This window comes from Rhodnius prolixus, unplaced genomic scaffold (assembly GCF_049639745.1).
Source record: "Rhodnius prolixus isolate KJV_2025 unplaced genomic scaffold, Rpr scaffold_11, whole genome shotgun sequence".
NCBI lineage: Eukaryota > Metazoa > Arthropoda > Insecta > Hemiptera > Reduviidae > Rhodnius > Rhodnius prolixus.
In genome coordinates, this window is record NW_027411625.1 from 13,597,776 (window position 1) to 13,622,130 (window position 24,355).

At 36.0% G+C, this 24,355-nt stretch overlaps 1 protein-coding gene across 5 annotated transcripts in view; it reads left to right on the forward strand.

Moving 5' to 3' along the window:
• LOC141459131 (nephrin-like) overlaps positions 1-24,355 on the forward strand; it is a 360,600-nt gene that overhangs the window by 19,447 nt on the left and 316,798 nt on the right. For 2 of the 5 annotated variants that reach the window (XM_074137774.1, XM_074137773.1), the window contains one exon: positions 9,569-9,667. The exons of 1 other annotated variant lie outside the window; for it this stretch is intronic. The gene's annotated coding sequence lies outside the window, so the exon portion shown is untranslated. Of the gene's footprint in view, positions 1-1,603; positions 9,668-24,355 lie in introns of those variants that run through there. 2 more of the 5 variants (XM_074137772.1, XM_074137770.1) reach the window with 2 other exon arrangements.

Below are 24,355 nucleotides of genomic sequence, written 5' to 3' on the forward strand. Positions count from 1 at the left end.
CAAACACTCCACTGTACGCCAGCTCGCCAGAGTTGCTGACCACATAAAAAAAGAACATACCACTTGCGCTATTAGGTGGTGAGAGTTTGATTCTGTTTGAATTGAAGGACTGTCATACAAAGAGCACGACTATTAGGCCTCTACAAAGTCATGCATTCCTATATCAATCAAACTCTTCCAATACAAAGCACAAAACACATATTCACAAGCGGAGAGTTACGAGCTCCACAAGGTTCTATACCGTCTCCAGGCTTATTCAACATTTACATTAACCTAGCCAATTAAATACATCGCTATAAAACGCTGCCAGCATTAAAACTATCCGGTAGCACACATACATAAGGCTTGACTCAAAAACTGCACGAAATAGCTTATTGTTGAAAATCTTTGACCATTTTTTTCTCTTTTCATATAAAAGTTAAAATTTCCAAATGCTCTTTAAAATATAGGAAATGTCCTCGTTTATAACTTTATTTATTTTATATTATTATTATTTTTTGCGCAGATTAATTAGTTTTCGAGAAAAACGATGCCAAAAATGGACAAAAACGGCATTTATAGAAATTGTTCTTGTTGTTACCTTTTTCGTACACAACGTAGCGCCTAATCGCGTGAACCGATCTTCATGAATGTGGTGCCATTCGATAATCATACTGGCTTCCAGATTGATGACTACAAACAACATAACTTACACGCAAATGGAGGTGACTAACCCAACTTACAATTAGTTCTGATCAACTTAAATCCTAGTCTGCTATTTAGGAGTTATCTTAGACAATAAACTACAAAGAACACTTCAAATCCATGAATAAAAAATCTGGACAAACTATGACTGTGCTACAACCTGAAACGAACTTCTGCATTTAGCCTAAGTATGAAAATGGCCATATACAAAGCTAACTATGCCTAAGCTATTCGACCTAGACCTATCCAAGGCACACGAACTGCAGATAACACAGAATTCCTTGTCTTTCTTAACCTTTGCTACGCCTCTAGTGGGCACTACAGACTCTATATGGACACAATCAAGAGACACATACCACGACTAACCGCTAGATTTCTGACTGAACAATCAAAACACCTAAATATGTTAATCCAAAAATAACTACAACACACGAAAATCAGCCTGGGCTAAAACCAGAACATTCATATACTATAACTGAATGTTGCATTCAGTGCACAAAATTGTAATGCGAGGAAAGTTTTGAGAAGCTGTACAAAGTAACATTTCTGAAGGAAGTAATATAATAAATTTGCAAAATAGTCTACAATTTATTATTTCGCAATTTAACCATTTCCTTACTTAAAACATGAAGTTAGGTTTTTGTCAGACAAATTTTTCTATACGTTACGAAAATTGTAAATTCGTAAGTTACGAAAAACAGAATTGCACGTAAAAAAAACTAAATATTTAAGAAGTTTGCTATAATAATGATAAAACATTAACTTTACATTTCACCAGTACAGCTGAGCGACGGTTGCCTCTATTGGATTCACTTATTTTTATAACTTTTTAGTTTAGTTATTTAATCTATTGTCGCCATTTACAATTAGTTTTTTTTGTGCCAAGTTTCCTCTGAATTTAGCTATTAATTGGTAACAGAATTTTAATATTTAATTCCTATAATAGTCAATTGATTATTTATTTTGAGATTTAATTTTTCTTTATGTTGACGACTCCGCACTGACCACAGAGCTAGGTTTTTCGCCGCGAAGAGTGGCATTAACTTAGTAGCTATAACATGGAATTGAATGCCCTTCTGTAATGACAGCGGCACAAATCTATCGCAATTAGCTCTGAATGAAAGACTGTACTAGCTTTACTAGTCTTATCTACCATGCCTTGGATTCATGTTATCGGCCGAAGTATTGGTGCATTTCGAGGCAATGAATTCCTACCCGAATAACTGCGAAGCGTTCACTTACATAAATTCCGCTTTTTTCGATCTGTCCAAAAGTGAGTGATCCTTACTGGCACTATATTGTATTCTATTTTGTATCTTCTTCTTTTATTGCAGTTGGTCTCCTGTTTTCTTCTTGAATTAGAACTTTGTCGCTTTTGGCCTTTAATTTCTCTGTTCTCTTCTTCGATTAACTTCACTTATTCTCAAATATCCAAATATCGGGTAAACAACTCCCACTTGATACATGCTTGGTGGAGAGTGCATTTTAACGCTAATTTTTAATCAGGAAACTTAATTGTACCACATCTTCTGCGTTCAGCTTGCTCAAGCTAGCTATTGCTGCTTGTATTACCCACCCCATGTCAGCTCCGATGGAAGCACCGGCCGTGACTATTTATGATCATATTGTCTGCTGTGATACAGTACTTTCTAAACTCTATGGACTTAGAGATTGTAATGCTTTCTAAAACAATAAATGCAATATCAATACTTCTTGGGGGACTCTAAATCTCTGAAAAGTCTGTAGGATTAGTATTGAAGGTAAGTTCAATAAAGGTAATTAGGTAAGGATTGGTATTGAAGGTAACTTTTTTTGTTGCTCATTTTTAGATGTTCGAGCATTTTAGAATTTTTAAATTCTTCGTAAAATATTTAATCATCTAGGAAGAAATTATTCTGGGGTGTCAAGTAGCTTCTTCTTCTTTTTATCCACCTATTTCTGTAGATGTGCAGCCTCTAATCTGCGCAAGAAATTGCTCTGTACTTTCATTACGATGGAGTTCGACTTAGAGCACCAACATGAAGCCTCTCTCACCCTGAAATTGAAGTTTTGCATTAACAACACCCACCTGGCAACCTGAGTAACTAAATCTTTCTTTAACACAGTAAATTGAAACGCTTTAAAATCAGCGACTAGCTTGAATTCAACGCCTAATAGAAAGGATCGATTTTCTTTTAGAATTTCCATCACTGCCTACTATATTTCCACGCCGCACCTACGACATTTTTTTTTTGTCTGCAATTTCCCTGCTCTTTTAATACACAGATTTGCCTTCAGTGCCTTTTACTATAGAACAGTACCGAAACTGGCATCTATACATAATTCAGGGTTAGGTCTGGAACAGGAGTTGAAAGCAACTTTCTCTTTTTCTACAAATAGTCAGTTTTATTCTTCAACATTTGGCTTAAAGGCGAAAATAATTTTCTAAAATAACCATTGACTCTCAAAAAAGAAAAAAAAGAAAAAAGTAAGATTCGGAAAATGACCGTAAATAAAACCTATTAAGGAAGTAAAATGGAAGATCGTAAGTTCAAACAAAAGTCATGACTAATTCAAATAGTTGGTTTAATTGCGAATAATTTATTCTGGTGGTTACAGATAACGAATAAAATGAAGTAGAAAATAAAGTTAGTGGCAAGTTGTAATTCATCTTAAGAGAAGTTGTTGTAAGCATGCAGATTTTCTAGTTTTGGTACTTATCATGACTTTTGGTATTTGATGCCTGCGATGAGTCTTTAAAAGTGTTTTTAACATACATGTGCCTGTTTGTGGTATCCAATAGGGCGGCCTTAAACGCCTACAACACCGCAGCCCAATGGATCTATTGTGGCTCCACCGCAACTCAAAATCAACAGTCGCAGATGAAATTTCAGTTATTTATTTATTCAGTATTTATTTCAGTTGAAATTTCGCTTAAGCATTACCAGTTGTAGGTTCCTTCTAAATTACTATGAATTAAATGTAACTGGAACGTTCGTAATTTGGAGAAAATTTGTGAGTTAGAACCTTAAGAGCAGTAGTAAGAGAAAGCCGTGAGGTGTTCACACCAGGGTTTCTAATTATGAATAGTAATAAGCTAAATGAGCTAAATTAGTTAAGGAATTATTTACTGAAATTTAATGGGTAACTAATAGTTTGAGTTATTATTCATATGTATAAGACTGACCTCTCTAACCATCACCAGCTATCTCTCGAGAATAAAGGTCGCTGGCTACGAAATATCCTCAGGTTCGGCTGATCCTCTTTCCGTCTAAATAAATTAAAACAAGTCTCTGTTATGGGAGCAAACTCTCAGCCATTAGGTCCGCACGCCGGTGTTGATGTTTGTTTTTTAGTGAATATCAATAAAAAATAAAAATAAAAAAATATAATTTTTACCTTCAAGTAACTAATTTAGTTGCGGTTATTAATTATTAGTTACAACTACTTTTTGCCAACAGGGAAGCAAGAAATGAGAGCCTCTGCCTTTCCTAACAAGTTACAATATTTTATCTGAGCACTTTACCTCCATTTTACACTTGGCAAAAACTCACTTTTCTGCTACTTTAGAGCAGCCGGCGCTGTTTATTAAGTTGGCTTCAAAGCCTGCTTGAATCAAGCCACAAAATTTTATACCGTTCCATAAGTTTTCTTATGCAAGGAATTTGACAGGTTGTTCGAGCGGTTTGGTTCTAATGCCCAGCAAGTTTCTAGGTAACCAAAATGGTTGTATTTGACGCTCTCGTTTTTTGGCGGACACATTCTGGCTAGATCCCCTTCTCGCCTGAGCGGTAATACCTGAGCTTTCGGATAACGATCCGACGCAGAAAAACTAAAGGTATGGGCCACGATTAAATCCAGGAAAGCGATTCCGATGCAAATAAACATATTATAGTTAGATCGATGCTTAGTAACGACTAAGCCCATTCGTTAAAAGTTCTGACTCCAAATTTTGAAGTACAAATTCGAAGATGCAAAGTTTTTAATTTTCACAGTACACAATTCAAATAAATCTTTGGGAAAGGATTAGCCAAGTGGTTAACGTACAGGATTCCCAAAAAGTGATGCTGGGTAGAAATCAAGCTGCCTTTTATCTCCCTAGGAGCTTCTTACAGCTTATTGCCCGGTGATGGACAGTGTTGTCTGTACTAAGAGAGCTCTCTCCCGGCAGCGCACTGCAATAAAACTCCGGCTGCCGAAAAGCTCAGATAATAAAGAAGACATCTGCAAAATTAAAGTCTATATTTCTTCATAGAACATGGAAATCAAAGTCTTTTATATTTTAGATTATATTTAGTACCTACTTTCCACTGCACCTGTTTGCACGTTAATGCATTCATTTCTCCAACGTAAAAGCCCCGGGTACGCCATTGGTTGGAAGAATGTGCCATCAATGGAAAGTTGGCAGAATTATTTTATTTTATATTTTATCGTCGTCTCTAAGTGAGAGTACGCTTGGTTGTAAGCACGGAGCGCTCCGTCCATGGTCGGCTCAGGGCTGAAGTGACTAAGTGTTTGCAAGATCACAGTTTTATAGACAACTTATACACCCAAATAATATCTCTTGTTTACCCAAGGAGATATGATTTTTCCTGCTGGGTAAAAAATACTGTGTTAGATTTGGCCCTAAACTGTGGGGGCCGAGGGGGCGTCTAAAGCTCCGTTTTCTTGCACTACAGCCTCATAAAATAACGAGGGGCAATCTTGTTTAAGAAAAGAAAACCTCATCACCATATCTTCCTTTTGGAGGCGGGGCCGTATCCCTCTTGGCTAAACACGCCTTATATCGCCTCCATAGGCTCATAAATACGATTGAACTGGGGCCTTCAGCGAGTCAGGTGGGGGGTAAGCCCCATGCCACTCTGGATTTTAAACAAGCAGAAAGCATGCCTGGGCACGCTCCCTGCTTATAGCCACTCTCACTGTGTGTACCTAATTCCCTTCATTCCGCAACCTATAATACCCTATAGGGCACATTTTTCTATATAGCTTTCAATAGGTTGTAACTTTTATGTGACCTCCCTCCAACCGGAACTGCCAAGGGGGAAGTGGTAAAGGAAGCGACTTATAGTCTAGGCTATAAACTATATTTAATATTATATGCTAAGAAAACGGCTCAAGTCAAAGAAAACAAATGGCCATATATTTCAGGTCAGTTTTAAAGTCAAGTCAACCTTACAGATTCTATAACTTTTCTATCGGAAGCCGAATATCAACTCTGGAGCTTGCCTTAAAAGCAGTAAGTGTCATGGACAAGGGAGGAAGCACTTACTTCACTATTAGCATTTTTTCTAGAAGATGAAGAACAGCAACGCGCGGGATTTGAACTGGGGATCTGCCCCACGCTTATTACCACTAGACCAATGGTGTGGAAGCACAGTGTACTGGAACTACGGCACTAAGAGCCAACTGACTTCCTGCAAACTTGTTGTCCACTTACTATTGAATATGTGTTTGAATTGTACAGTGTACTTGAATTGGAATTCTTTACAGATACTGTTGCCCTGATCTTCTTAAAAGTTGCTCTTCCTCCTATAAAAATAATTGCTATATGTGATAAGGTTTGCAATTAGGAACAATTTACATACAGCTAACGCTTAAACTTTTTTACTAATATGTTTTGACAAAATTTTATTTCTGCATGCAATTTTCACAAAAATTCAACAAATAATGCAGCAAGAAAGTTTTGAAGATCATTCAAGCAAGAAGAAAGGAAGAGATTCAGAAGAATTTTGTTTTTCTTTTAAAATAGTTATCCTTTTATTTGGAATTTAAAATCTTTTAAAATTAATTTTTTAATCAAAGTGAAGAAAAAATGAATTAAGCAAGATGAAACGAAGTTGAGAAGAATTTAGCTTTTTATTTGAAATGATAATGATTTTCTTTATAATTCCAAGCGTTTCAAAAGTAAATTTTAAATTTCATTTGAATCGAGAATTTTATTTTCTTAAAAATCAAGCAAAAGCAAGCATGGTTTGACAATTAATTTTTTGTAATTTAACATTTAATAGGGTGATTAAACAAGATGGTTTTTCGGTGAAAAAAACCCGTGGGTTCCAACTCATGTCATTCCCTTCGTTCATGGATTCTCCTAACCAAAGCTAGATAACTGGACTATTTTTGAGCCAAATTTTATCTAGTTCTTGCTAGTAAACTTTCTGAATTTTACCTGTCTCAGTAATTTCAGCATGGTTTTTGGCTATTTGAAGTTGGGCACTACGTCCAAAGACTAATAACAAATACAAAAAACTGTTTATTAACATCAGACGACTGCGAATGGGTTTTAAAACCATGGTACAATTTTATTTGAAAAGAAAAACTTTTTGTTTTAATCACCCTGTTAAAAAGGAAATCTGGTATTTAAATCCTGTTCCAATAAACTGAATCAAAAACATTCAAGCAAGATACGCAGAAGAATTTCTTTTGTAACTGCAGAAGTTTTTCATTTAAAATCGTTTTGTATTCTTTATAATTCAAAATACATAAAATGTAAAGTTTAAATTAAAAATGTTTTCTGAAAATATATGTATATAACAAAATATCAAGAAAAAGAAAGTGTGACTAGATAAATCTTTTAATTATTTAGTAACTTTTAATTTTTTAAATATTATTAATTTATCAGTTATCAGTAAAGATAACTATGGTGAAGCGGAAATGAGGTTGAGACTCGCAATCACCCCAAATCTGGTAACAAGACAGGAAGTCTATTTAGTTCGACGTGAAGGCTGGTGCGTCGGAGGCTCTGTTTTCACTAGTTACCTCTGTACCATTCATTTTTCGGCATGGTCGAAATATTACGGAGGCGTTTCAGAGTGGAAATTGGACAGAGTGGACATTGGGTTATGAATATTAGCAAATATGACCTATTTGTGGGTAAAAACATGCACATCCAATTTGGTGAATCTTCAAGACTGCTACTTCTCTAAGTTCCTGCTAAACGGTCACTATAACGTCTTTGTGACCTTGTCTCTGCGTGGCACGGTCTTCGCTACAACTCTGTGGCACTGTCTCTTCTAGCTCTTCACTGTCATCTGCTACCACTATGTGCCACTGTCTGTGCTAACTCTTTGTCACATTGTACCTGCTACCTCTCCTCAACACCTCACAGAACAGGGGATGAAGGGAGAAACTTGTGCATGGGTAAAGTAGCTACTTCCAGCCAAACATTAGGCTGCACTCAGGGTACACTCAAACTCCATCGTTCAACATTACTGCAATCTGAAGAGCTGATCTGAATCAAAATATGTCAGGCAGCGCCCAGAAGAAAAAGCGAAATACGAGTATACTAGACACAAGCAAATTCAAAATAAAGCAGCTATTTCAATAACTAGTATGAAAGTAGCTGCCACAATTCTTCGGCTACTTATGGATATGTTGGTCTTCCTTGCAAACTGAATGGGTTCGGTCTGAATCGAAGAAAATTTATTAATTTTAACCAAATGTCCCAAAATTGGTTGAGAACTGTATTCCATTATTACGTTTTCTTTTGCCCTTAGTGCATTAATGTGTTGAGTGCATTGATACAATGACATCATTTTCCGCTGCATTGTTCCTCATGCAAAACTTGAATCATAAGATATAATAAAAAATTTATTTGAGACCTTTCTATATTCACCACTTTGGATGGGAAGTTTGATTTTATTTAAATAAACGTCCTGTTCTCGATTGTAAAAATTGGAAATGTGCAAATGAATTCATTGGGTCAAGAAGTCAAATCCAGATGAATACGGTAAAACCATCATCTGGTGGACTACTATCGGGAATCGTTAACCGAACTGATGAAGAGAACGAGGCATTAAAGTATTTGAGAATGCATTTAGATGCATTAGATGGATTAGTCCAGTTAAATGGTCAATGCATTTAAAAGATACCAACAAATACAAATTTCGAAAGCAAATAGTTGGTAAAGTACACGATTGGAAATTGGTTGTCTTGGATTAAAATACTGGATAAATTAGGTGAGTTTTAGTCTGAAAACTTGTTTCTTTATGCATCAAAAAAGTCACTGACGGGTGAGTTTCTTTGTATTTATTTAATAATATAACATGTACGAGTAAATTCTCCAATTTGTGAACAGCTTACTAATTTAATCTATCGTAATGTCTGTTATTAAGCTATCAATGTCATAATCCGCAATAATCCGAATTGCAACTTGCTAATAACTCTGGAAAATTCAGCAAAGTTAGCGTAAGTAATCTATACGGTTCTATACAATTCGCGGTTCACTACGAAAGAGGCCAAAACATCTAAGATATTGACTGAAGCACCTTATACCTGGTCTAAAGACCTAGGCCATATATTCCTCATGGGTCTTTACAGACTCTGGTATGGTCAGGTAACGAAGTAGCAAGACCCTAGGAGAGGATGGTACAGTACGCAATGGATGTACTCTGACTGTCATCATTACAGTACAGACCTTGAAACTCTGGGCATACTAAATCGTGTCAAGAAAACTTGTTCACATCCTCTTCTTGGGATAGTGTAGGCATATAAATAGCAGCTGTGGGTTTGCATCCCTAATCGCAAGTCTAGATCGTTGGGCTACTTTTTAAGCGGCCAGATAAGCTTCTATCTGATGATTTGTAAGTCATCAAAGTGCAGGGTTTACCATAGCGTAGACAATAAGAATACATTGAGGATCATTAGCAACGAATTAAAACTTTCGCCTTTATTCCGCGAGCTCAAAAGTAAGATTAAGATTCGGATTATCGCGGATGTAATCCTTAATTCAAAACTTTTGTAATAGCTCGAAACTTTTTAAATTGTGATTTATCAAATATTCACAAATTATTATTATTTTTGTTGGAAGAGTTAGAATTTACTACAAAAAATGTCTACCATGTTGCTTGTTAAAAAAAGTACCAAAATAATATCAAATAAAAGGATCTGTTACTGCTTTTTCCAGAGTTATTGGTATTGGTGTTAACGAAGATGACAAAATTAAAAAACCGGTTTACCTGTTCTGAGCAAGATTGGTTCATCGGACCCCAAAGTCAGGTGTCAGGTTGTAAAAATCATTATTATATCTTTTATATTTATATTTATATATTTTTTTTTGTAAAATTCTTGAAATTTAGGGTTTTAAAAAGAAAATGTAGTATATAATGGAATGTATTAAAATTGTTTCTCCAGTCTTCATACTCGTACGGCTTACTCTTACCTAAATTTATGTAATTTAATTTTGTTTCAATTGCACTATAATTTACTTCAATAAGATAGATAGATTGCACAAATGGACGCCACCTCATAAGCCTACTCCTCAGAACCGTTGATTTTTCAGAAACCAGAAAAGTGAAACGGATTGCTTCTGATGAATTGAGAGCAGCATGGCAACTGCTTACTGAAGTTGGTTCTTACTTGTCACCTTACGGCTTTGATGGATGCCTGGCTATCCGGGAATAGCCAAATATCCTTTGTAAAGACAAAGGAGAACTGTAGCTGCCATTTCCATGCAGTCAGCTCTGCTTGAAAAACAAGAGTAAAAATTAGATACTTGTGACTTGCTTCACTGCAGTACGATGGTATGTTTAAGGAAGCATGAGGTCACAGAGCCCGCAGAACCCTAAAATAAATATTCTGTGAGAAAAAGCTGCAAACTAAAGTGATAGGCCTAACATACAGAATGTCCAATTAAACCGTTTCTTTTATCCTGGAAAGTTACAGGAGAAAAGGACAAGTGTAGTGCCTATCCGTTGATCTGGTATTCTTAATATTTGGAATTTTAGTGAATTGTTACTCGCTCAAAAATAAAAAATACTGAGTTTACCCTCTCTAAGGATCCCGCTTAGATAAGGATGCATAAAAAAGTGTCTCACATAAAGTTTTAAGATAATCAGAACCATTAAAAAAAATATTGGCGAAGATTGAGAAAAAAAACTGCCCAAAAAGAGGCACTCAGAGACTGTTTTTCTTATATACCTGGAACTTTATTTGTTTGTTCAATTTTTATTAATATAGTACAGGTGATGAAGACGTACATTGTACTAAATGGCAAGTTAGAGAAAGCAAGGCCCTACTCTTCTCCTAAAACTGCTCTTTTGTGAAATTTTCTGGGAAATTATTTCGAATACATCATATATGCAAAGTTCACCATATATACACCATAAAGGAAATCGGAACCGAGTTCGAGAAAAACATAGGAAATTGAAAATTCAGTTCAGTGAGAACTATTGGCGCTTGGTTGTTTCTTTCTAGTTTATTGTAGGTTACTAAACAATTGGTAGCACCTAATACCAAAGTTAAATTGGAATTTTCTGCGATTGTTTTTGAGTTGTACTGACCACAACAAAAAGTCTAAATGTTAATCTCATACTTCTCCACAGACTAAACATCAACAAGCATGCCTCGTCTTCTTCAAGCAGTAATTCATGCTCGAGGAGTGCCAACAAAGTATTAAAAAAAAAAAAGGCAAGTTATTTTAAAAATTCAAAAATACATAAAAAGGTATTCAGTACCATAGATGCCATGAATAGAACTTTATTGCTTTTAGAAATTACATCCTTTAATAGTTTTCCTTGCCCAATTTGAAGCATTTTAGCATGTTGCTTTCACGAATAATAAATATGGTACACAATACAAATACATATGATTTAATAAGGGACATGTAATTTTTGTGAAACAAACGATAAGATTTTCTTGAGTGGAAAAAAATATTAGGAAAATTAGTACAAATTTAAAAAAATCTTCTACATCAGCACAACCGTGAGAAGTGAATAAAGCTGTACAGCTTCAGAGAATGTAGATTTTGTGCAAGAAAGGGAACTGGGTAAATGATTTACATAAAATGTTAAGAAGAGCTGAATACAAACAAGTAGGAACTAAAAACGCCTTAAAACTAACTAATTAGTTTGACTATTGAATGTTTTCTAAGCTCACTTTCAGCTGTTGAGATAGTTGGCAGATCTCTAGGTAATGGTGTACTTAGTTTCCATTACTGCAAAATGTTATACTCTTTTTACTTACAATATATCACTAACAATATTACTACCTAAGAATTGCAGTCTATACTCAGAATAAAGAGAATTCTAGAAAGGTACAGAGAGTTAGGTGAGGCTGGCTACAAAACTATACAAGGAAAATACAAGTCGTTAACATTTCCAACAACGTAGTTTGATCTAATTTCTGCTTGCAACTTACGAACTAACAGTCTGTATTTATTAATATTAGTGAGAAAGTTTGGGTAATGCTCCGCTTTGAAACAGGAGAAACCACAATTAGTTTTACAATTACTGGGGAATATAGATTTGAGTATTCTTTCAATATTCAAACTTAACTTATGGTTTCTCCGTTTTTGTGGGAGGCCGTTCTTATATTGGAACAGATCTCCAGGACTTTGAAAATGAATTGGATCAGCCGATATACCCGATTCCGAACTCTGTAGCCAGTTACCGGACTTGAGATACCCAATTCTGTCAGAATTGCTATCTTCTGCCAGGCCAATGTGTTTATTCAATCTACAATAGTGTGTAAAGAGGTTTACGTTCATCCTGCTTTGCTGAGGAATGCCACGAAATGTGTGGTATCGATTTTGATCTTTCGAAGCAAATGTTTTGTCGGTTTTTAGAAAGACGATTAAAGTTTGTCAATTTCACACATTATAAGATTACATTTTTATGAGTATAAGTTATAACACGCACAATATTTTTGATTAGTTAAATACATATTTTATTTGAGACCAATAAAACTCCACTTGCGCGGCTCGTTTCTGAACTATATCTTGAAGTCTGTCAGCCGGGTTGCTAAGTACAGTACATTAGGTACATCATTCAGCTTCAGTATCAAAATGATTTTGTTCAAATAACTTCGTCTATTAGGATTTATGAGAATATGTACAATTATTTAAGATTAATAATAAAATGAAATAATAATAACCAGAGTGAAAGGAATAAAAGCCGCGATATTTTCTACCCAATCTCATTTTCCAGAAGAACTTTCAATTGAAGCTAATCACGATAATTTTGACAAAATTTTTGAATTACTTTAAAATAACAATAAAGCTCAATAGAAAGTTTTTAGGTTCCATTTTGTAAGTATTTCAAAGGATCCTCATTCTTTGTACATTAGTATGGTGGCCGAACTACGTTCTAGTAAGTGCAGAGTTCAAAAATTAATTAAAATAAATAAAAATTGAAAAAACAATTGGAATTATATGGAATATAACTAAACATTTAGTAAAAATTGTGTGTTCAAAAAAAAAAAAAGTTTGCGTAATTTTTAGGTGAGGAAGAAAAAATGGATTTGTGGGTAGTTGTGAATGCTGTTTCACGCTGAGTATTTTAAGAGATAAACCTGCGTTCAGACGGTGAGATTTGGAAGCGGCTGTACAGCGTTAATAATTCCGTTGGCTGCAATAATGCAAAGCTCAGTAGATGCTAGCCACAGGGGAGAGGGATGGGTCATGCTTCTAAAGTGCTTATATTGGTAGGTTTGTTTATCTTAGTAAAAAGTAGAGTCTGTTACTGAGCAAGGAAATGAGTCACTGGACTGGTTGAAACTGTTCGAGTAGCGGCTAGGTGGTGCGATATTGAAGATGCTTCGCACGTCCATCTGAAATATGGACTCCAGTGTGAGCTGGGGGTGACCCGACCTTGCTCTACTGGGAGCAGAGTATTGTCTACTCTCTGGATTATTACTGTGGGTTAGCGTGGATATATTTGTAGAGTACAGTATTGGCGACCCGTAGTCCTTCATCTCATTCTTATCTCACTTCCATTTCCGGACCTGCCACTGCTTTCCTTAAGCAATCATCAACACTTGCATACCAATATCTAAACAAATTCTTTACGAACTCATAGGACCTAGGAAATAAGGCAAAGTAATGCGAAAAGCTGATGTGAAAAACAGGCCGCTGTAAGCGATCGTGGGGCATAGGGCAGTTCCTAAAATGCCCGTTATTGTTCAAGATGGGCATAGGGCCTAGGCCCAAAATGGCCCACTCAAATAGGGCTCCTTAACTTGACATTTTAATATGATAGTTTGACGAGAAAGACAATTGTACAAATTCTTAACAAAATCTGAAGGTAAGTAACTTTTTTATTCCAATAGTTATTTACCACAAGTTTAATCTGTAAAGCAGTTAATTTTATATGTTATTACACAAGTTCTCTAAAATAATGTGATACCGTTAAAAAAGCGTGGCGTCACAACTCCTCCACCAAAATCAAATTTCAAACTAAATTGCTAAGTTCATACTTTAATGTCCAAGTTCAAATAAAAATAATAAATGACATTCCAACTCGAACTTTTTATCAGTTATCAGTGTTAGATTCCTAAAATACAATGTTATAAAACAAATGTTCAATTGAAAGCAATCAACCTACTTATGTGCATTGCAATTATTAATTTAAACATAGTATTGGAATTAAAACAAAAACTGCTATTAATGAAAGAATCTCTTCAAGAAAGTGGTTTTCCCGTTAGCCGATTTCCATTGTTCAAGTGGTACATTGACTGAAATGGCACATTAGAGCAAAGCTTAACTCCTTCCTCTAGAAGTGCCTTTCAGAGAATTTTTTCTGCAAAAATGTTTCTTATAAAAATTTTAGGCCTCCAATAGCTTAAATGAGTATTCCATGTTTACAATTTTTAATAATTGAAATTGTTTTTGAGAAAAATAATGTGAAAAAAACTGAAAGCTTACTCATGAAAGTGGTTTATGAATTATGCAGACCATGAATATTGGCGGACAGTGAGTGGATCACACTCACTCTTAAAAATCAGTTTGCAATTACAGAAACATACAACGTATACTCAAGTTGTTATTCATATTTTAAAATCGTACATCGTACTGAAGGTGGACATACAGGGAAGCGTGTGGAAAAAGGCAAGGCTCAGACTGAACCAAGCGAAAATCTATAGGCGTAATTTAACCTGAAGGGATCTAATCTCGTCAGAGAGCAAAAATAGGCTGCCTATATTGTCGAATTTCTTTACAGGACATTGTCGACTCGGAGGACACCTGTAGAAGCTGAATTTAAACATGTTAGCTAGCACCTGAAATTTTTGTAGGGAATTGGAGTAGGCTCCAGTGTTCCTCTAAATTCGTACAAAGAAGATTTGGAGGTCCGAACAGTTACCTGGTCCTAGAACTCTTCAAAATTCTGTCACTTCTCAGACATCTCAAATCAGAAGAATGTTGTAAAGTAAGTGGTCTCACTCTGGGACCAGCAGGAGCCACATTAGCTCTTGGAAGGTCGCAGTGAACTATTATCCAAAATAAGTAAATACGACCACTTCTTTAGTATAGTGATTTTCTTCAGACTCGAGTTGAATTTTTAATAGGCCAGCCATTAAATTCTGATTAATCATGTCTGGGGAGAGAAAACTATGCACGCTTGCTACCTGACAGCTGGACCGAACCATAAATCAGCTAGACTCTCCATCTATTTAGCTATATTCTAGAGTCTACTCTTTGCGCTTAGTTTTAAATAAATTGATAAATTATAAATTCGTTTGAGTGTTCACACTACACTTTTATTGTTGTGGTTTTGTGATTGGAGGAGAGGTAGTAGAAGAGGTAGATATGGTTTGGATGGTGGATTAAATTGCCATCATTGCGGTAGCTGGCACTCGCAGATACAGCTATCGTTTTCCCATCAAGACTTGCTTTCTTACCCCCTTTAATAACATCAAGGCAGAGTACATTAGTAGCACCGCTTTTTCTAAGGCTAAATTAATAGCCAACACAGATGTTAGCTGGTCGACGTGCTAGATGTACAATCAGTTCCCAAAAGGCTATGGTTACAGTGGATGCATGTTCTCCAACTAACAACATCAAGCACTTCTTAAATGGAATTTCTGAATTAGGTTACCTAAGGGAGATACAGCAGTGCCTTCAATGATTGTCATAATTACGAGTAATCCAACGGAAGCTACATTATTAGTATTTATTAGTTCAATCAATACTGAAACAAGATTGACAGAAAATGTAGGTATATATCGAGTAGTTGGAGGCTTATTGGGGCATAATGAGAAACGAAAGAGTGTACCAATTGGCTAAAATGGTCATGATTTAAACTTTGATGTAGGTTTAATAAAGTCTTAATATTCTACATGGTGAAAATGTTAATAAAAGGGAGCTTAGAAACATGGGAAAACGATGGTCTGAGTCGAACACCAACGCATTGACGAGAGATTCTCCTGGAACATAAAACATCAATGGAATGACCTGTTTTCATTGTCTTAACCAGTTCGTAACGGGACACGGTCGCACAAGAGAACACCACAACTGATTTAAGATCATTCAATCAAATATATGCCATAGTGATCACTACAGGCGACTGTTGGGAGCTGCAGAAGACTAAGATGAAGGCCAAGAAATACTGCAGTGAGTTTATGAACTTTATCAAACTCATCAATGTCGAAAAGTAACTAATTGTATCTAAAAGTAAACTAATTGTAAGTATTTTAACATCAAAGAAATACAGATTGAAGAACTACGTATTCAATGATGTTAAAAATCTATGTTATTTTATGTTTTTCTCAAATGCGAGTACAAATATACTTTAGTGATCAATTAATTTAATTTCATAATAATGTAGTAAAAAAATCTAACAAAACATACGTCATACATAATAATACAAAATTGTAGTGAAACAGCGAATAAAATGAAAAGCCAATTTCACGACAGCAGGTATTTGAGTTCACCTATTAAATGAAACATGAATTTAAAGAAAACCAATCCCGTCGACCATTGATTTAGATTCACAGAAAACTATCCCGACGTAATAAAAACCAGAGTATTCACTTTATCACAGTATATACAAAAAAAATCCAAACTGAATAAAATAAAATCGGTGAAGACTTGGAAATACCTAGTGTGCACGGAAAATAGCCAAGAAATATAACCACCAAAAATACTGATGGCCTACTAAATCATAGCACCAAAGGCGGGCAACTAAATTACAATAATAGGAAATAATTACTATTATTCCAGTGCAGAATGGTCTAGCAACCCTAAGGCGATTGCAGACATACTCGTGTCTAAACCACACAAATAATATCGCCACTACAGACAGTTCCAGACACGCTTTAGTCGGTTCATGATACACTTCACTAAATTACTTCCTCGCTGTTCCTATCATATTTTACGTTATTATTCTACAGACATTTTTACTAGCTCACCTAGATATAAATAGATCGCTAACTATTCAAACAGACCGAAACACTAATAGATTGCTCATATTGAGAGCTAATATTTTTTTTTATCTCGCTTCTTCTTGCACGTCTTAACACGTAGTATTTTCGTACAGATTTTACAGTTTTAGTCTCAACTACAACTTACTGAAACACTTGTGATTTGCACAAACTAATGTTCAAGTGTGCAAACTGTTCATTGCCCCTAGAAGATTAATAGCAGCAAGTATAACTATGTTCCTGTGATGAGCTACGCTATTTCTATCGGGCAAAAGGCTTTAGCCAGGAACTACAATAGAGATAAACTACTATAAGTTCAGCGTCGGGTGATTCTTAGCATGATTAGAGTCTACAGAAATGTCGCTTTTTTCTGCGTCCAGTAGATATCCAGTTAAAGGAGATGTCCACTGTATACCACCTGGAAAAAGGGCTTATAGAATATCAATCTTCCGGTGCTCTTACCATGTTTGATGTCATCCTGTCGTAGAATCTCAAATTTTCAGCGAATGCAATGGTAATGAAGACGTGTACAGCCTGACTATGTACACTGACGTCAGCGCAGGAGATGAATATGACGTCTTCGCAATCCTCCAGAGCGACTGAGTAGTTCACAAAGAACAGTTTAAACAACCAAGCGGAAGCACTTGCTGCAGACAGAGATTTTTTAAGGTGGAAGGGTCTAAACCAAGATGAAATAAGGTTTTCATAAAGCTGGACACTATGGTAAGCTGTGTGCCTGTTTGATAATAGGAGCAACCTTCTATCTGTCAGAAAAAGCGTGCTTGAGTTGAAACAAAAACAAATTAAACGTCCTTTCAATTGAAAATTCTGGGTAATTAAAAAGGACACTCTGGAACTGTCGAAAATGAAGAGGCGGACCGCGTAGCGAAAGAAGAAATGGACGTAACATACTATCAAATACCGAAGCGTATCTGAAAACAATCTTGTTGAAAAGAAGTTTAGCAAAATGGATCTTGTGCAAAATACAGAGCAAATTGTAGCTGTTGAACTATAAACAGTCTCAATGACTGACAAGACATGGGTTCATATGAGATCTTATTTACGAAGATTTCCTGCTCTACAGAATAGTGCTTATGTGATGATGTCTGTGAGTAAACTGTAGAGCATTTGATGTATAGCTGTGTCCTTCTAGAGCCACTGAGGCGGCCATTAATCTGGAAGGTAACTCTGAAATCCTTTGGCCAGCCAGCCTCTCTTAACTGCCATCATCACTATTCTAAGACGGGTTCTTGTATTCTGCAGGATATTGATTAGAATGTGTTGTTCAGGTTTTTGTTAGTGATCCTGTGCAATCCGTGCGTGTTGGTTGAAAATTGCATGAATTTCCTTTAACTACTTATGCGCATATCTTTACTAATAGTTAATGTTTTATTGATTTCTAGTTCACAAAAAATAATCGTTGGGGGAGACACACTTAGCCGACATGGAAGTAGGCTTGCTATCTGTATATTGGAATCGCCAAACAACTGTCAAACTCCAGTGTCGAACGGCTCTTGTGGGATAAGCGAACGTCTTGTGACTTCACACCAGGTTTTGCATTTTGAGTTGTGCTGGCCGTGCACATTCAAACAGATTTATTTAAGAAACCCCTTCATTTTCAGTAGACCTCGTCACAAAAAAGCTCTTACTCGATCGTATCAAAAGACATTATTCTGCAGGCCTTAACAAATTTAAACATCTATTTATTCACCAATATACTTTTAGAGCAGGTGTGTATTTGAATTCTTGTCGTATACGTAACCAAGTCACCATATTGTCTTATGGTACTTTGCATAGTTCTAATATTTTTAGAAGATTCGCTGATCTTCCTCATGTTTAGTGCTCTCTCTGTATCTTTTCCTTTCACAATATTGGATTATACGAGCCTAGAGAATTGTAATAATTTCCTCTACCTTGCTGTATAAGATTACAGACATTCGCTCCACCAAATCTACGATTCCTTCTCTTTATTTCTAGCGAAGGAAAGTATTATATGATCTTGTCGATCTTTGTATAATTCTGTTTTATATCTGACCGAAATTACAGTCTCTTTATATTTTGAGCAAAGAATTGGTGACTGTTAGAATTATACTTCTATAAATTCTGTAAATGGTGTTGGGGATTAAACTATCGAATCCTCTATGGAAGACAAGAGTATCTCTATTTTACGGAAATGACCTATAAGCGAAGGTTTACCTGGCATACAAGGCTGTCTGGACTTCTACCGATTTTTTTTTTTTGTGGGGATTGTAATCATTACTGAATACTCATACTCAATAAAATGTTAGATTAGATTAGATTAAATTAGGGTGGCCTCAAGGCCTGCGCCACCGCGACCCCTATGGATCTATTGTGGCTCCCTGGCTTTAGAGCTCACCCTCCAGTCCCGTCCGTTTAATCAGACTCTTAATTCTGGAGAGTGGCTCCTGGGTAAAGCTCTCAGGCCTTGGTTTTTCCTCCCCGAGAAGTACGTAACATCCTTAGCCATACGAGCCCCTCACACTGACACAACACGTGCAGTGCCGTTTCCTCCTCTTCCTGACAGAACCTACAAAGGCTATCTTCTGCCAGGCCCATGCGATGCATGTGTTTTCTGAGCCTGCAGTGGCCCGTTAATAGGCCTACAATTCTCCTTATAGCCCCACGGCCTTGACGGATTAATTCTGCGGTCAGCCTCGGCGAATAGCCTCTGATGAACTCCTTCGCCTGTCTCAGCCCAGTGGTGGCAAGCCTTAACACATTTCGAAACCCCAAAGCAGGGTTCCGGGCCAACAAAGTGTCCCGCAGAGCCTTCCCGGGCCAATAAATCTGCCACTTCGTTCCCCTTGTGTCCTGAATGACCTGGTACCCAAACTAGAAAGACCTTATTCTGGTCACTAATTTCCTTCAGGGCACCCAGACAGTCCCAAACCAGCCTTGAATTGACCTGGTAGGAACTAATTGCCCCAATAAAATGTTATAATTACAACTGATTGTAAATACACATGGATTTTACCCTGTACGTTATGTAGTTTAATTTAATGCAATGGGAGAGTGTTCTTTACGATAATAATAATTTATATGAAAATAATTAATTTTCAGTCATTATTTCATTAACTGGTGAGGTCTGAGTTACACTATACGGGAGATACATTATACATAATTAAAAATAATTATAATTATAAATGAAAATGAAGATAATCTATAACCATTTTGCCTATTAATGTTTTTTTACGATCATTATCATACGTAAACACTTACATAAATTTGAGGTTAAAGGCTGAGCACTTGGTCAGTCCAAAGAGTAACATTTCACTTCGATACATTCAACTCTCCAGCGCATTATTGTTTCTAAATTCTTAGTTATGATGCCACTGTGGCCTACAATACTTAAACTTCGAACAATAGATCTCTAATTTTTTTAAATAAATTATAAGTTCGACGAGTCCACCTGTATACATTACATAATGATAAAGGAAATACAAAACAATTGCAACTGCGACTGTAACACTTTTGATTCTACGCTGCATAATGATGCCATATCTACATCTTTATGAACTACACTTATAATTAGGTACTTATTAGATATATGTGATTGATGGTGTAATAGTTACGAAGTGTGGGTATGTTAGTTCGAATACTGTGTGCAGTTTCTACAATATCTAGGAAAAATGTTAATAGTAAAGTATGTGGTTCCATTCACGATTTCTAATTGGTAGGTGGATGCTAATGTTAGATGATTGCTAACTGTTTTTCTTAGATATTTATAATTATAAAGATAATACAGTTCATAAGTACATTTAATGTACTCCTTTGACTATGTCGGTTGTCCGTCTGCATTTCCTTTCCACTTGATTCTGTAGAAATATCTCTTTAGTCTGCCGGTGTCCAGTGCAATGAATTCAGCTCATGCGAATACTTTGATTTTCTTGAAAAAGCTTTCATTTTTAACCAACGTCACTTTATCAATCAATGTCAAGACAACATTGCGAGTGAGTTAAAAATGTATACTGATTGTCATCAGGTTCACTAGCTGGAATAGTAAAAGTCACTTTTTATTTTCTTTATAAACTACTCAAAAGTTGCTAAGGAATTTATAAATAACATCAAATAAAATTAACTTGCACAATGTTTTGATGTTTATCTCGTTATTTTGGCATTCAATATTTGTTTATATTAAGGAATTAATGCACTTGTTAGTCGTACAAAGGTTAATTCATTTTGATAAACCACAAAAACAAACATTGCTAATTTCGTCCTTTAAAATGATTCAGTATTCTAATGCATTTGAAAGTGAATGAACTTTTTTTTTCTTCTCAATTCTAATTTTTCATCATGGAAAGAAGACCTCTAAGTGATAAAAGGGCAAATTTAATTGTCCAGTTTCATTTACAGGGCCTTTCTCAGCTTGAAATTGCTAATGCTTTGAACATTGCGCCAAGTGTTGTTTGCCGAGCATTGCAAAGATACCGCGAGTTTGGAACTGCACAAAGACGCCATGGCGGTGGGAATTTTCGAAGAACCACTGAAAGAGAAGACCGCCTAGTGAGGATGAATGCCCGCAGAAACCCTTTTTTGACCGCCCGACAGTTACAAAATCGTCTTTTTGAATCCTCTGGGACTCAAGTATCTGATCAAACGATTAGAAATCGATTGAGAGAGGTTGGTTTGCGTTCGTATCGCCCAGTTAGAAGGCCCTCTTTGGATACTCGGCACAGAAGAGCAAGATTGGAATGGGTAAACTCTAGGTTGAGGGAGAACCAAAACTGGGAATTTGTATTGTTTAGTGACGAGTCAAGATTCTGTTTATGGAGTGATAGCAGACGTTTGCGAGTGTGGAGAAGGCCAAACACTCGTTTTGAGCCACAATTCATCCAACCGGAACAGCACACCGCGGTGGCGGTGTCATGGTGTGGGGTGGAATTACTCTCAACAATCGTACTGAACTACACATCATTCAGGGCACTTTAAATGGGATCAGATACAGAGATGACATTATTCGGGGGTTTGTCTCAGACTTCCGAGACAATATTGGGCCACAATTTGTTTTTATCGACGACAATGCCCGCCCTCACCGCGCCAGATGTGTTCTTGAAGAAATTCGTCGTCTCGGCATTACCCACTTACCACTGCCAGCACTATCACCAGACCAAAACCCAATAGAGCACATTTGGGAAAATTTACAGAGACGACTAAATAACCATCAGCCCCAACCCTGGAACACCGGAGAGCTTGCTAACGTTTTAACGTTACTATGGGAAGAAATTCCGCAAGAAGAAATAGCTGCCGTTATTTTGAGTATGGCAAACCGTTGTTCAGCTGTTCAGAGAGTAAGAGGAGGCTACACCAGGTACTGAAAAACTATTAATTGGATTAACAAAATAAAAATTGTGGAAAAACCAGTGGAGATGTTTTCCACAATTTGTTAGGCGACACTCACGGCTTTTGTTAAATCGTGTTTTATCTTTGTTTTTAAAAATTTTATTTCTGAAAGATAATGTGATATTAAAAGACAAATGAAGCAACTTTTATTTAAAAGAAAATATAACTCTTTCTGTCTTTTTTTGATCTTTTTATTGCAATTCCTTAGCAACTTTTGAGTAGTTTAGTTTAAAACAACGCCCTCATTGTTAATTTATTTATTTTTTATAATTTATTTCCTTTACAAAAATTAAAAATGTGTAACTGTAACTCAATTTAAGAACTGTTTACGTTGACCTTATTTATTAATTTTTATCTATACATTAATTAAAATAAAATTTAATTAACTGTAATGGTTTAACTGATAACTAATTCTTTTTTTTATTTATCTTTATTAAGATGATAAAAATGATCCTTGGTGCCTATAACAAAATATTTCTAGTTATCTTTGAGAATGAAGTGCTACGTATTACTTCGGGAGCTCCGTGAGTTATACGGAATGAACAAATCCATAGGGAACTGTCGAATCCTCAATAATTACTTTATGAACAGGACAAAACATATGTTTCTAGAGAACCTGCGCACTACAGAGGCTAGACAACACCACCGACACTGGAAGGAATGCAGACCAACGACAGTTGAAACTTAAAATAATAAGAAAATACTTCCAAACATAAAAAATATCTAATTTTAAATTTACACCTTGTATTTGTACATTGTAAGGCAGAAACAACCTGCGTGGGAAATCAAAGATTTTTTTTTCCTTCTTAAAAAAAAAAGTTACTCTCAACTGCAATAACATGTTACTATATAAAAAAGTTATTGATGTTTATCGCTAGCACGAACTTTTTCTGAAAATTCTATATTTTTAACTGCATTGAAAAGTTCAGAGTTGAGTTTGCAACGCAATAATGCTTTACTGTTGATTTAGCCAATCTGCCTCACACTTCAGACCACATGTTATTCATTATTAAGAATCTCCTTTCAGCGGCTGCAGATGTGTCTGGCAGGCTGGAAATTTATTCTATGATTTGTATTTTATAAACTTTTGCGAACAATCTACGGCGTCTATATTTGGCATTTTTCGATTTGTATTAAATAACCGGGTTAAAAAGACACTATGGCCGGACAGTTCTGGTCACTGACACAATGGGACTATATTGCCAATTAAGGTGGCCACACTGCTGGATTACAATCATGAGCTTGGATGATTGGTGCAGTTCTACAGAAAGTACCATGCGTGATTAGAGTAAAGTATTGCTACATTAAGATTTGCTAATATCGGAGGGAATTTTGGATGGTTGAGGTCTTGCAGCGTGACCTGCTACTAACAGTGCTTTGCTAGCAAAAATAATGCGCAGATTTAACTACATTTAGCAAATAGTGATCGTTGATAAAATCCAATGACCTTCCCAAAATGGAACACATCCTCCTTTGCGCCGAGGTGTAACAGCCACAGCCTCCCTCTCTCAATCAAAGGATTAAAGTTAAAATTCAATCATCCACATCGTAATTTAAAAAATGCAATTAAATCTTTCAGAGAAATATCAACTGGATGGGATGCTGGATTTGAAACCTCTAAAGAACAGTTTGGGCCGAATTGGAGAGGGCAGGCTTTCGGGCTGTTGTTAGGCATAACCCTAGGAGGTGCGCGAATGATCCAATATCGGAGAACTGATAGATCAATAGCTATTCCGGGACTACTCTTCTGTGTGTAGTAGTACTTCCGTTCGTGTTGTAGTCTTGAGGGTGGTCAGAGTTAACATCGTTTCCATGTTTCTGTGTTTTTAATTCTTTTCTAAAAACTATTTATTCCTTAATTTTTGGTAGAGCAAAAAGCTTTACAATTGTTGAACAAAATTTTAAAGTTTGGTGAAAACTGACAGAATGAATCGCTAGATATTAAAGTATCATTCTTTTATCGTCCCGTTTACCTAATCTGTAGTTTGGCATTAAGGCCCATCTGGACAATACTCAGAAGAAGTGAGAAGGCTTTCCAACCAGACTGAGTCAGCATAGACCAGGACAAGGCCAGTTACCGTCGAGACCTTTAGTAGGTGAGCCGCTTGCAGATATCTTGATTAGCTGAAGTTTTATCAAATCCAAGTTCAAGATACTCTACTTCTTCATACTGATCCTTATCGCATTTTTGAAAATA